The sequence below is a fragment of the Megascapheus bottae genome, chromosome 20 (assembly GCF_031878675.1).
Source record: "Megascapheus bottae isolate mThoBot1 chromosome 20, mThoBot2.hap1, whole genome shotgun sequence".
Lineage (NCBI taxonomy): Eukaryota > Metazoa > Chordata > Mammalia > Rodentia > Geomyidae > Megascapheus > Megascapheus bottae.
This window is the reverse complement of record NC_143528.1, coordinates 31492323-31507074: the sequence shown is the minus strand read 5'-3', so window position 1 is coordinate 31507074 and position 14752 is coordinate 31492323. Positions and strand designations below refer to the sequence as shown.

The 14752-nt window shown below is 37.1% G+C and overlaps 1 long non-coding RNA gene across 1 annotated transcript in view; it reads right to left on the bottom strand.

Moving 5' to 3' along the window:
• Positions 1-14752, bottom strand: part of LOC150049346 (uncharacterized) — a 114784-nt gene that overhangs the window by 39449 nt on the left and 60583 nt on the right. The gene's annotated exons all lie outside the window — the stretch shown is intronic.

Here is a 14752-nt window from a genome sequence, read left to right as displayed (position 1 = left end):
TTAAGCATAATGTCTGTATTTGCTCATTCTTCTTCCCTCCTTTCGATTGTGTCCCCTTTTACTCTCTCCCCAAAGAGAGTTCTAGTTCTTAGTCATCATTCCTTCTTTTTCCAAATTTGTCACAGCAGGGGCATTTGATTAGCCTCATTTTTAATAGTATTTTATTGTCAGGGTGATGTATAGAGGGGTTACAGTTATATTCATCAGATAGTGAATGCATTACTTTTTGAACATTGATACCCCTTGCTATGTTTTTTAATCTCATTCTTTCCAGATTAGATTAGAAATTAGTGTGTGGTCAGAAGTTGGCAAATGACCTAGTAGCTGGTACAGAAGCCAGTAAGGTAAAATGTTTTACCTAGTATAGCATTTTCTTTCTTATCCCCAGTGTCCTAGAAACCAAATGGGTACCTTCAGATATCTGGTAGGCTCATTTTCATTTGTGTTTGCAGTTTTTTGAATCTTAGTGAGAATCTTGTGCTCCATTTTGTCTTCCAATTTTAAAATGAAGATGAATTTTTTATGTAGGTGCAAAAGGATATATTGTTTCAGCTGGCTAACATCTGGATGCTTTCTCAGCACATGCTGAACCCGGCACTTCTAGCATCGGGTAGTTTGTTCCAGGAACATGAAGTGCTCATTATTTACCATTGTCATTTTCTCTGACTCTAGAGAAAAGTGAGTCCTACAAAAGTGCAAACTTAAAGAAAAAAAAGAATTGAGGCTGATAGAGGTCAAAATGGTGATATTCTGATTGTAATCTGTTGGATTTGCCCTCAGATCTGTTGGATTTTGCAGGAAAGAAAAAAAAAGACCAACTTAGGTACTCTTTTTCTTTCTGTAGACACTGCAGTTAGTCACTCATGATTTTTAGTTTTCCGCTTTACAGGAACCTCTTGGAATTATGGAATGTATCACTTGATCCCCAAGAGACCTTCGAAATTATGGAGTTATCCCTCCCACGCTGGTCAGGAGTATCCTCTGCTAAGTCTTTGGCAAATGTTCACTTAGAATCCGTCTGCTTAATGGCTGTAATGTACAAGATGCTCTCTTTGGATGAAAACCAGCCCTTCTTAGGGTTAGCTTGAAGTTAGGTTATTAAACACCATTAATAAAATGGAAAATGGAGGCAATTAATCATTTGTTAATTCACTCAATCCCTTTCCCTACCTGGTTCCAAAGAGATTAATTTCTTAATGCCCTCTTAAGGGAACTATTCTTTTAAAACATACTTAATGCATTTTGTGGTGGAAGTGATATAGGACAGTGTTCGGGAGAGTTAGCTTGACCTGGGTTTGATTCCTAAATCTTTTGCAAATTCACTTTAGGACATTAGATTACTTAGTTAAGTTTCTAAACTTAATTTGCCTCATATACCAATGGGGATGTCGTGTGGGTTGTGAAATTAGCAACTGATTCATGGTGATCACTTCTGTGATTTGACTCATAGCAGGAAGGGAAAATGTGAGGAAAGGAACATACAGGAACATCAAGACTTATTTGCTAGTCTGGAAAGTTTGTTGAATTTTCCAGTGTTCACATCAAAGGAAGTCTACTTTGGTAGGGAAGGAGATTTGAGAGATTGGAAATGAATAGGAATTATGGTCTACAGGGCAGTCAGCAGTTACCAAAGTCCACATTCCATAGTATTTGGGTACAACAGGGAAAAACAATACAAAAGAAGCTTAGTAAATCCTCCTTACACCATCCTTGAATTTTTTTTAAATTTTAGAAATCTTTCAGTAGATACTTATATTTATGTTTAAGCAATCCAAAAATACTGGCACAGAATATTGAAATTGTTTACATATAAAGCACAACATAAAATGAATCATATTTTTACCTATATTGAACTCTTACTCTTGAATTTCTGGGGATAATTCAGGAAAAAGATAAAACAGAAAGTCAGTTTTCTATGGGATTTACTATTTGTAGTAAGAGAGTAAGAGTAAATAAATAAATATGTCATAGTTGGATAGTTCAAAATCAGAGGACAGAGTTACAGGGTAGGATGGAGGCAAACTATTATAGAGAAACAAACTAGAAGACATTGAGAAGCAAAATATTACATATGGATGGAGGAGTAAGTATGCACTTCCATCCCTTTCTGATCACCCTGGAGTAGCTGAACTGAAGGTAGAGGCTAGAGTTCGGTGGAAATGTGTTCAAAGAGGTCCTTTGGGAGCAATTAGGAAAGAAAAGGAGGGGACAGGGAGAACAGAAATAGGATATGAGGATTTGGAAATGAAATATTTTCTTGACTAAGACAACATTTAATTAATTGTGACAAGTGACATTCTGTGAGTCTTATGGAATTCTTGTGAAATAGTCTCTAGATGTTAGGTGATGAAGGTCAGGACTGAGTGATTATTGTAGGGGTGAAAAATGTAGTTATGAATAAAAAGAAGTATTTGGACACAGAATGGAATACTGGGTAAATGGGACCTGTTACAAACACTGTCCTTACTTCTTGAATTTTACCAATTGGAAGAGCTCTTAGTTTCACCAGTAACAGAGCTAAAAAACTAAAAAGGCAATAGGATAAAGTGCATTGGTATTGCTAGAGTTGGTGGTAATATATTTCAGTGGAAATACCAGAAGTTAGGCTGCTGGGCCTGGAGTTTTGCTTCGTGGAAGAGTGCTTGCCTACCACGCTTGAAGGCCCGGGTTTGATTTCTTGGTATTACATACATAGAAAAAGCCAGAAGTAGGGTTGTGGCTCAAGTGGTAGAGCACTAGCCCTGAGATAGCACAAGGACAATGCTCAGGTCCTGAGTTGAAGCCCCAGGACTGGCAAAAAAAATGTTAGGCTGCCTTTTTGGAGAGTCTGGCAATGAAAATGAGAAAGGTTATAGTCCTTGAAAATACAGTTTAATTAGGGGAATATACTTCTCAGCTTTAGGCTAAAGAACTATTTGAGCTATTTGAGATGGGGAGATGTAAGTACAAGATCTCTTGAAAATGGGAAAGAAAATACAATCTGGGATTCCATTATGGAATTAAGAGATTTATACAATTTCTAAACAAGCTTAAGTTTGCTAGTGAGAGCTGAGTTTTTTAGTCATGTTCTTTTGAATAATTGACAGCTATGAATACCCAAACACAAATACCTTTCAGTTTAATTTCGGGAACTCAGACAAGAAGTAAGGAAATGAGCCAAAAATTTTCTATATTTTCATGAAGTGGGAACAGAAGGAAAATACTTTTATTTACATTTATCCCAAATCTATGACTAAAGATCAAGTACAGGGCAATAGAGAAAAGATAAGAAATACCAGAACTATAGAATTCTGAGTTTTAGAAATCCAAGTTTAGTTTTTTGTTCAATAAATACCTCTTACTCATAGATTATGTGATGGTTACATGCTAACAAGAGGCAAAATAAGACTACGTCTGAAAGAGAAAAAGGATATTAAATAAATAATTACATAATTTAATACTAAGTATGTTAGCCTTATGGAGAAAGAACATCCTAAACCTGAACATGCCATTATTTTCCATTTCATAATCTTTTCTGCAGGACTATGAGAGTGGCTTTCTCATATACATTTTCCTATTAGTCTTAAAGGAAGGTATTGGCCCAATCAGTACTTTAAACTCAAAATGACTATACAATTTATCATTCAAACCAGTTCGCTAAGGCTGATAATTATGTCAAGATAATGGTCTACAACATAGGGCCAACAAGAGAAATGGGGAAAGGATTCAAAGTAAGTAAGTGAGAAGAGGAAAAATGCTAACACTTTCAGTAAGTAAACTGTGTTTTTCCTATGAGGAATTGGGAATAAAGAAAAGAATTGTTTAGAGAAGCCCGATGGGATGTAATTAAGACTAATAGTGTGAACCTAAACAAAGGAAAAATTGAGCTAAGTGAAGTACCAACAAAAAATTTCTAACAGCCAAAGCTGATTATAAAAGTTCTTTCATGGGAAAGTATCCTTAGCCAATATTAAATAAAATACTAAAAAAATTTAAAATGCAAAGGAGAGCTGGAGAATATAGTATCTATATAATGTACATGTACATGTATATATGTATATATATTATTAAGAAATATGTTGACCATTAAATGATCAGTTAACAGAAATTTTTCTGTAGTTTTTTTTTTTGCCAGTCCTGGGCTTGAGCTCAGGGCCTGAGCACTGTCCTTGGACTTTTTCAAGGCTAGAGCTCTACCACTTGAGCCACAGCACCACTTCCGGCTTTTTTCTATGCATGTGGTACCGAGGAATCAAACCTGGGTTTTCATGCATGCTAGGCAAGCATTTTTATCACTAGGCCAAACCCCCCAACCCTCCACCCTCATAGGGCTTGAACTCTGGGCCTGGGTGCTGTCCCTGAGCTCTTCAGTTCAAAGCTTCCACCCTACCACTGGAGCCACAGTGTCACTTCAGGTTTTCTAGTGGTTAAATGGAGATAAGAGTTTCATGATCTTTTGTGCTCGGGCTGGCTTTGAACCGTAATCCTCAGATCTCAGTTTCCTGAGTAGCTATGATTATGGGCATGGACCACCGTACCTGGCTGTAATTCTTAATATCCTTGAGACACTCTAAAGTTTCTTCTCCTTTCTTAAGGTAACGAGCCACTGTGGGTGATTGTGGCCAGTGATCTCAGCTGAGGTACTTAAACTCTGGACACTGAGCTTTGGCACAACTCGGATAGTACCTTGGTTTTAATCTGTTCACTAGAAGAAACAGAAGGGGGGCAGCCCATCATGAGTAAAAATTCCAAGTATGCTTTCCTGAAAGGCTGATTTATGATGGATTTTAATAAATATTTTCCTTGGGTACCATAAGATATAGGTATGAGATTCTCTATCTCCACATACCAACTTTCAAAAAGCAGGAAAAACTGATTTTGTCTGGAATGGGTCAGGGTAGCTTTTTAACATACGATATAATCCTTCTCATTTGGAAAGGATCAAAATGCATTTGGCTTAAAATACTTGGATAGTTGTCTCAATTACTATGGTAGTATAATCCTGGTCTCCTTGTGCTATGCTGGACTTGACAAGCCAAATCAAATGGTGGCTGGTGATGGAGGGAGGGTGAGCTTTCCTCTCCACAGGGAAAGTGGGGGGTGGGGGAGGAAGGGAGAGCCAGAGGCACTGACTTCAAATGGAGTATCTGATCCTTAAAGATCCCCTGGTAGTTGGCTGTCAGAGATGTCAGCTGGATTCCAGTCCAGATAATTACATTTTGCCTGTTTTGTGCCCCCTAGCAGTTTCAAGTGGGATCTTTGCATTTCCCTCCAGAAATTGCCCTGCATGGGATGCTGTGTTTAATTAAACAACTGCAGCGTGGTAGTCCATAGGCGGTGGTTGTTTCAGTGGTCAGCGAAGTGATATCTCCACAAGTCCAGACCAGCCATATTGCCTACACCTAAATTCTCTCCAGGGGAGACTTTATTCCAAGATTCTCAGTTAAAGAAAATAAATCATTTTTTTTTAAAGAAAAGAAAAAAGAAAAAGTTTTGAGATGAAAGAAGGCGTTGTGGGTTTTGGGAGGCTTTGTGGGTTTGTTTTAGTAGGCTATATTTCAAGGTAGCTATTTGGCATGTTCCACTGGGCCAATTTAGTCTGGAATGGTCTCTTTTTGCTCCTTTTTAAATAGGAATTTGGGATTAATTAGGTTTTATAGGCAATGTGAGAGATGGGAAGGTCTCAGGTGAATCAGAGACTTTAGTTCCAAGGATTTGGGAGCCTTTGAATGGTTAAATAATCAGGGAACTTCCGCACATGATTTCTTGTACTCAAAATATTCTCAGCTGAACAATTTCATCACATGGAAATAAGGATGAGAATCCAGTTACCTAGGAATAAGCACTCTACTGAACTTATGGGCAACATTAAACCTTGGAACTTTCATTTTTTTTTGAATGACTTTTTTCCCCCCACGGGTATATAATTCTACTGTAGAGAAAAAAATTAATCGAAATTATGAAAGGGGATAATATTGACCAAGACCCTTGTATTCATATACTACTGTGTTGAGTGGAACTTCTTTGTAGAAATACTTAAAGGGAAAAATAGAATTAAAATCACTTTCTTATTCTTAAATCTTACAGATCATCTTTCAGATGATTGCATCATGATGGTTCTAATAGTGTGATAATGACATATACCATCCAAGTCTATCTTTTTCTTTTTCTTTTTTTTTTCTGATCTTGGGCCTTGAACTCAGGGCTTGGGCACTGTTCTTGGGCTTTCTTGAGGCTAGAGCTCTACCACTTAAGTCACAGCACCACTTCTGGCTTTTTTTTTCTATGTATGTGGTACTGAGGAATCGAACCCTGGTCTTCGTGCATGCTAGGCAAGCACTCTATCACTAGGCCAAGCTCATCTTTTTTTCTTTTTTTAATAAATGAAACTCTCAGAGTATCAGTTGTGGTATAAAAAGATAGAACACTCTAATTTTGTCAGGTTTACTGATTTTTAGTAGGATGATGAATGGAAAGGCTAGGAGTAAATTTGAGACATTGTGGAGTTTATTTCTGTGCTGGTTACCTGAACACACCATCCTTGAAGGAATTTAATAGTAGCATTGTACTGTACATTGAAGCCAGGATAATGGTATTAGATGATCAAGCCATCTAGTTAGGCCTCGATTTGAATCTAGACTTTACACTTGGAATGCTTGTTCTAAGACCTTGGTTCTAACATTTATAAATCCTCTTCCCCTTAAAGTCTGAGATTGGGCTTCAAGGAGATAATGCACATGCCATTGCCAGCAAGCCAACTAGCACATGAAGAATATTTCCGTGGTGTCTTGGGGGAAATCAAATAGCTATGGTTATGAAGGTAACTTTATCTAAAAACCAATAATGTGCAGCATTGCAAAGTCTTGAATACTTATACATATGCCACATGTCAAAATAAGTTTAGCATCTGTTTTTTTCCCCCATTGGTCATGGGACTTGAACTTTGGGCCTGTCCCTGGGCTCTTCAACTCAAGTCTGCCACCCTACCTCTTGAGCCACAGCCTCCCTTCCAGTTTTCTGGTGGTTAATTGGAGATGAGAGTCTCAAGGTCTTTAGTGCCTGGGCTGGCTTTGAACTGAGATCTTCAGATCTTAGCCGCCTATCTAAGATTACAGGTGTGAGCCACCAAGCCTAGCCAATTATGTTATTTTTAAATCAACTCTCAGTTTATATGGGAGAACTCAATTTTAGTAAATTTGTTGTCCCTGTCAAGTGCTGAGAAAGATTCAAGGAGTTTCCAGGATCAGCAAAGATGTGAGTTGGGTGATAATGTACCAGTCAAGCAGACAAAAATGAATCCTTTTATTGTTTTTTTAACCTCTTTCTACAAATCATTTCCTCATTTTAAGTAAAGAAGGAACTAGAGGGCAGAGAACTTTGGCTGGAAATGGCTTTTTCAAAGCATTTCTCACAAGTGAGAAGAGGAACTCAGGGTTGCCAGCTCCTGTAGGAAGGGCTATGTGTATACCAGCACAGAGATTAAAGAGACACATTTTCCTAAGTGTTTTCTGTGATTGGAGTTTCAAAGAGTGATGAATTTAAAGGTCAGAAGTGGATGCTTGTTTTTCAATGGAGTTCTGCCTGGGGAATGTTATGGTCAGAGAATGGAACTCTGACAAGTGAATTCTAAGAAATATTCCACAGGAATCATTTCAGTTATAACAAAAATGAACAAAAGTAGTGTGAGGGATGGTAGTTTCATTCCATTCATGGAACAATCAATTTGGTATACTGAAATCAACTGATCCAATTTTGTAATCACCAGAATAGTAATAGATTTAGCTCCTGAAACAGTATAGCATGAGAATTATAATTTATGAATATTCTATTTTTCTCAGACTATATAATAATGAAAATTACTCCATATATTTCTGTTCATCTTATCTTACACATCTCAGAGGTTTCAGTGGACATACTGCATATAAATTTAGGCATTTTCCTAAAGCAGACAGACTCATTGTTTTCTCTTTTCTCCTCTCCCCTCCTGCTCTCTCTTTCTCCCCTCTTTCTTTTTTTCTCCTCCTCCGTCTCTTTCTTTCCTAGTCCTGGGGCTTGAACTCAGGGCATGAGCACTGTCCCTGAGCTTCTTTTGCTCAAGTCTAGCACTCTACTACTTGAGCCACAGTGTCACTTCTGACTTTTTCTGTTTATGTGGTACTGAGGAACGAAACCTAGGGCTTCATGCATGCTAGGCAAGCACTCTACCATTAAGCCGCATACCCTATTTTTCTATTTCTTTCCTATCTATCCCAGTACCTTCTCAAGTTTTCAATTTTCATGCCTCAGCCTCTTTAGTGCTAGGATCATAGACATCATCCATGATGCTCAGATCAAAGTGTCAATAGCTTTATGCTTACGAGATCCTATAATCGTTTCTTTCTTTTAGTATGAAGAAAAGAAGAGAACAAAGTGAAATATCATTATGCTGAATTAGGAGAACTTGAATTCTTACTTGAGCTGTGCCACTAGCTAAGAATATGGGTTTTTTTTTCAAATAATGTACCTTCAATGGCTTTATAGTTCCTCTTCTAGACAATTCAGTGGTGCTCGTAAAATTCTATTGTTTAATCAGCCAAAAAATTTAAGTAAAACATTTCTCCAGAGAACCAATACATAAATTACGTAAAAATCATGCCTTGGGGCCAGGAGTATGGCCTAGTGATAGAATGTTTGCCTTAGTACTACATACACAGGAAAAGCTGGAATTGGTGCTGTGGCTCAAGTGGTAGGGCACTAGCCTTGAAAAAGCTCAAGGAAACTGCCCAGGCTCTGAGTTCAAGTACCAGAACTGGCAAAAAAAAGTCATGCCTTGTTGACATGAGATATCATTTCATTCTTCCAGTCACTTGTGCTCCTCTGGTACATCTCCTAAGATGCTGCAGTAATGAATTCCTAGGGAAATGGTTCTTGAAGCACAGACTGTGGAATACTGCTGGCCCTGATGATCTAAGGGTAGTTCCTAGGAGCTTTGGTGATATAGGATTGAACTCTTTGTTTGCTAACATTTCATAAATTTAAAAAAATGCAGCACTAATAAATCCCTGGCAGAATAGTCTGTCTCCATGTTCCAAATAAGTGTGATAATGATTGTTCTAGGTGAGATACATTTGTTTTAGATAATTAAACAAATTACATTTATGGTATGTGGGTATTATTTTATCAATATTATTATTTTTCATTGCTTAGACCAAGTGTTGGAAATACTCTAAATTTACAAAGTAGGTCAGGGACTCAAATATAGTTTACTAAGGAATTAAACTAGTTGTAAATAGGAAAATACTATAGCATAAAGTGTTTGATATACTCATTATGAAGAAGACCACAGTTTATATAATTTGCACTGATTATGCAATTCAGTGAATCTTTTGCTTTGCAGAGAAGTGGAACTCTCAGTCTGATGATTGTAAGAATAAAAAAAACAACAACAACAAAAAAGGCTTGAGTAAGAGAGAGGTTGGTAACAATTGATAAAAAGGTTTTATAGACCAGTAAGCTTATTGAAATTCGCATTTCATGTGTTGTCAGAATTTTTTGAAATAGCAGAAGTAAACCAAAGAGGTTTAGCCTAGACTAAAGAAAGATTCAAGTTTTTAGCTCTTATTTTCCAAAACAGATATGTATTATGGTCTAGCTGCAAAATTTGTGAAATTACTTCAGTGCCAGAGAAAAAATACTTGCAGTGAGAACATAATCAATATTTTCAATTATTATTTTAGTAAGTAGGAATACATGGTGAAAGAAATTTAAGACTGCAGCCCCTTCTCACTTCTCTCTATCCCCACCACCTCACAGAAGCTCAGGACTCCTTCCTTGATTTGTTTTTTTCCTTTGCATTGATCACCATCTAACAGACAACCCATTTTAATTGATCTTGGGTAGAATCTCTCTCTGTCACTGAGATGTAAGTTCCAGAAAGACTGTGGCATTTGTATTCTCAGCACCAAAATAATCCCAACATGGGAAAGATACTTGAGATACTTATTTTAAATGTAAAATTTTAAAAAATGCTTTCAAATATGAATGAAAATTTGTAAGCTGTATTTCACTTTGATGGGCTAAACTCTGTGGCTTTTGGTCTCAAGCATGCCTTTGCTGCATTGAATCTGTGGGTCATAACCCAGACATATTTATGAACTCCGTCACATTTTACACAGATTCTGCATGTCTACCCATGGAAACCTTCAGTTCTCTAGACGGAGAAATAAAGTCATTATGCATATACTTTGAGGAAATACCATGTAATACACCTGATCTTTTCATGTGGAGTCACTAAGATGAAACCTAAAATACGAAGCTAAGTAACTTACACTTAACAGTATTCCATGTTAAACAAAGGTTAAGTATGGTTTAATGCAAGCAGGGGTAAAGCCTGTGGTTTCCAAATGTGGTTAACTTATTTTTCATTTACAGTTCAACAGCTGCATGTGACATTACAATTGTTTATATATGTCAAAGCCAAAATAATGTTATTCCCAGATAACAAAGTGTTTCTTCACTTGAGAAGTAATGTAAAACATCATAAAGATGCCACCTAAGTGCTTGAGCATAACATCTCAAAAAACTCATGAACTTCAACTTAGTGTGTATTAGGATTAGCCAAATTGGACTCTAGTAAGATATCTACAAATACTGGATTACAAACTATATCAAAATAGGCAATTAAGAATTATAGTCTTTTTTGTTTAAAACTGTAGTTTTAGTTTTTGACTAACCACATACTTTGCCATTTATGATAACCCATTTCTTACATGAAATTCAATGCAATCGTGATCCTGTTCATTACTTTCCTGTTCTTTACTGTAGGTCAAATGTATTTGAAAGTGGTAGTTGAATAGTTGAATATATATGAAGAGAATAATGAGTCTTACTATGATCGTTTTTTTCTGCTGAATTTCCAGGTCGATCTTGGAGCAATTATGATGGTTCTCAAAAAGGCACTCTGATGTTTAGCCACAAGAACTCCTGGGTGGCAGGCGTTACTGGATTTAGTTTGCAGTTCTTTGGAACTTCACCCCCAGCTTTCAAGGCACAGAAGGCTGTTTTTTTGATTTCCAGAATGTGGTTCTTTTCTTCTTTTGAAAAGAGTTTAGATGGTGAATCCTACACCCTGATGTGCAAACCAGAATAGCTAATTTATTAATCCACAGAACACTGGTGGAACAGTATTGTAGATGCATGTTATTTGCTTTGCTGGGGACTGAACCCACTGTGCATGACAGGAACATGTTCCACCACTGAGTGACACACCAAGATTGAGTGTGTCAAGCACTCTAGGCAAGCACTTTACCACTAGACCACACTCCTGGTCCAATTCCTTGATATTCAAATGTAAGTGGCTTAAAGATCCCATAGGTTCCCCACCAAATGGATGGAAATATCTACTACTTGGAGCAGATATGAAGAGTACAGAATTATTTCCAAAGAGGTTCTCTCCTTGAGCAAGAAGAGTTGGTGTTTGATTTGGGAGCTCATACATATTCAGGAAAGCAACACTGTAGGGGCAGGCACATTGTTCAATTAAGGAGTACATTTCTGAGCATGCTCAGTTTAAGTTCAAAGTTCAAGAGAGGGTCATGTCATGGGGCATGCTTAACTCAAGATCATGTTGGTGGAACAGATCGACTAAGCTTGTGATCAGGAATGCTCTGGGCATGCTCAGCTTGTTATGTAAAGCTGGAGGATTGGGACTCCTTGACATGCTCTGTTTTATTTTGCTTATTTTGGTGTATGGGTGGTATTAGATATTTTTTTTCCCTCGTTTTTACAATCATGTATACTTCTTGGGCACAGTCAGGTGTTTCATGATGGCGTTTCCATCCATGCACATCATGAAAGTTGATCATAAAAGGAAAGAACACTTTGCAGGTGCATTGATATAGAAGTCCTCCTCTACAGGTGCCCATTTCACTGGGTGGATGACAAATCCTCAATCTGGGTAGTAACTATTAAATCTTTTGCTCTTAAAGTGTCGTCGGTCACCTTTTCTTTAAAGCTATGGTCAAAGACTGCTTTCTCCTCATAGGTTCCAGGTGTCTCCTGTGGGTTCTGCCTTACGTATCCCTCTATTTGCCATTCCCGCCCTTGCTGTGAGCCTGTTGGGAATCCGGATGTAGTTACCATCCCCACTTGTGCTGAGGCATGTCTTTTCACAATGAAAGCCAACAGTTGGGTTAAGGACTTAGATATTAGCTGAATATATATTTTGGGGTGGCGGGGGATTTTTACATATCCTAAGCCACATGCCATTCAAGAAGCAAGGCTAGAACACCGAGTGCCAAACCCAGATTGGGGCATCCAACTGTTGTTTGTCTTAATGACTCCAGATACAGGTTAATTCCTAAAATACAGCCCATATCATCTCCACATAATAAACACGTGCACACACATTCTAATGTTTCCCTTTTGCCACAGAGGACAGTCCATATCACATTCTTTTTAAAAGGGTTAATAAGCATGTACTTATTTCCCATTTTGAGGATCAATATAGGGTTTTGACTATTTGTAGAAGTAGCAAAAATTAGCCAACAGCTGAACATAGCTATTTGTTCCTGTTCTCTTAAGCCACTAACTGTGATGACCTTATACCCTTGTTTTTTTAAAATCCTGTTTTCTGCCAAAGAGTAAAATTATTTGTATAATAAAAAACAATAAGTACATAGTGATAACTATCATTAAATACTGGAGCCAAGTCTATTTGTAACCAGAGGATCTAGACATACTTTGTGGGCTTGTACACTCAAGAAAAAAAAAAAGAAAAGCTATTTACTCCTGATTTTCTCCAAAGTGGTAAGCTGTGTGTGCATGAGGAAGTAAGGCAGAAACCCAAGACAAAAATGCCATTTCCGAACACTGGGGATAAGGATATGATCTGGGAGTAGACACCATTAGATCTAGTAGTGAACAGTAAATCGGGACAAGTGAACAACGAGAAGAAACAATGTGGTTACCAGGAAAAGATTTGGGGAAGAGGGGTAGTTATTTGGGGCTGACACAAATGTAAGATCTATAGAGCCCTAATTCTACTTTAGGGAGTCATTCAGATGGAGATGAGGTTGGAACAGGAAAAGTAATTTAAGCATCAGTAACCAAAGACAGCTAAAATTGTTGTAATGAGTGAAATTATAGAACTTTCAGAGCAATGATTGCAAACTATTTCTTAGAAAATGTCTTCCAAGAGAACATTTTTTCCCTTTAAGTTTTAATAATATACCTTGAGCTAAATTGTTACGCAGTTTTTTTTTATTAAAAACTAATTTTCAAACTTCTATCAATCCAACATCTAGAATGTTACACAACTATATTTTCATTCTGTCTGTAGATAGGTACCCCAATTACAATAATTACATTGTGGAAAATTAATTAATGTCATTTTGCAACTCTTATTTATCTGCTCAATGTGAATTATTGAGTCATGGAGTTGCTCATAATGTTTTCCAAGCCATTACTGCATGGGTATATCATGCTTTACGTGTAAATCCTCATCCATGATTGAATCATCTAAATAACAAACCTAGTTCTTTGAAAATATGCTTAAAATGAAGAGAATCCTGAATGGAAAAATAAGAACAGTACTTTTATTTGTATCTCTTTTCTCATGTTCCCCTTTTGTTATTGCTAATTTAAGTGCATGTCCTTTCTTAGTGTGTATATAAATGAGTTACTGGTAAAATTAGCAAGTAAACACTGGGACTTAAACCAAACCAGATCTGAAAAATTCTAAGAAGAAAAGCAAAAGTTTACTATTCCCTAGGAATACGAACTTGCCAGGGTTCTTTAGCTATGGAATGCTTAATATCCCCAGATGAATCTGCAAGACCCAGGCACCGCCAACACACAAACCAGGTTCATCTTCATGAAAATGACTCTGTTCTATATTTTGTGATATCCCATTCTAAGAAATCAACTTCACTTAGGGGAGGTTAGTCACAGTTATTCATGACACTTTAGGGGAAATTTAAACTGTTAAGAGCAACTATGCTCTAATTTCTTCCTCTCATTTGAACAGTTTCAAACCTCATAACAGATCCAGGACCCCAAAACTAAAATTCAGATGCCATAACTATTATTATTGAAGAAATGACTTAGATTGCCAGTCCGAGGCATAGATGAATTCATAAAACTAAGAGCTCATAAAGGTTAATTTAACGCATTCCATTTGGTCTTTTCAATTATAAAGACAGGGGAATTCATAAAATGAACACTGTGGGTACCTTAGACTTAGACAGATATTCCACATGCAGCCTTCATTGACAATCATTTTAGCGTCAAATTTCTTACCAGGTTGTTTGTTCTTTGGCTTTCCTTCTGAGTATCTATAATCTTCATGCTATGTAATATAAAAACACACAGTGCATTCATACTCATACACATACATGCATATATATGTGTATGTCTAGCTCATCCTTTGATATTTAATGTATTCCACAAACTTAAAGATTACCAATGAGATAATGATATGTTGTTCACTGAAATTACTTTTTTTTTTTCTTTTTTCTTTTGGCGGTTGTGGGGCTTGAACTCTGGGCCTGGGTACTGTCCCTGAGCTCTTTAGCTCAAGGCTACTGTCCTACCCTGGAACCACAGCACCAATTTTGGATTTTTAGTGGTTAATTGGAGATAAGAGTCTCACGGTCTTTAGTGCCCTGGCTGGCTTTGAACCTTGATCCTTAGATCTCAGACTCCTGAATAGCTAGGATTACAGGCATGAGCCACTGTTCCAGGCTTCAAATTACTTTTTAATGGTGTGAAGAATGCAAATTACTTATCCAATTCA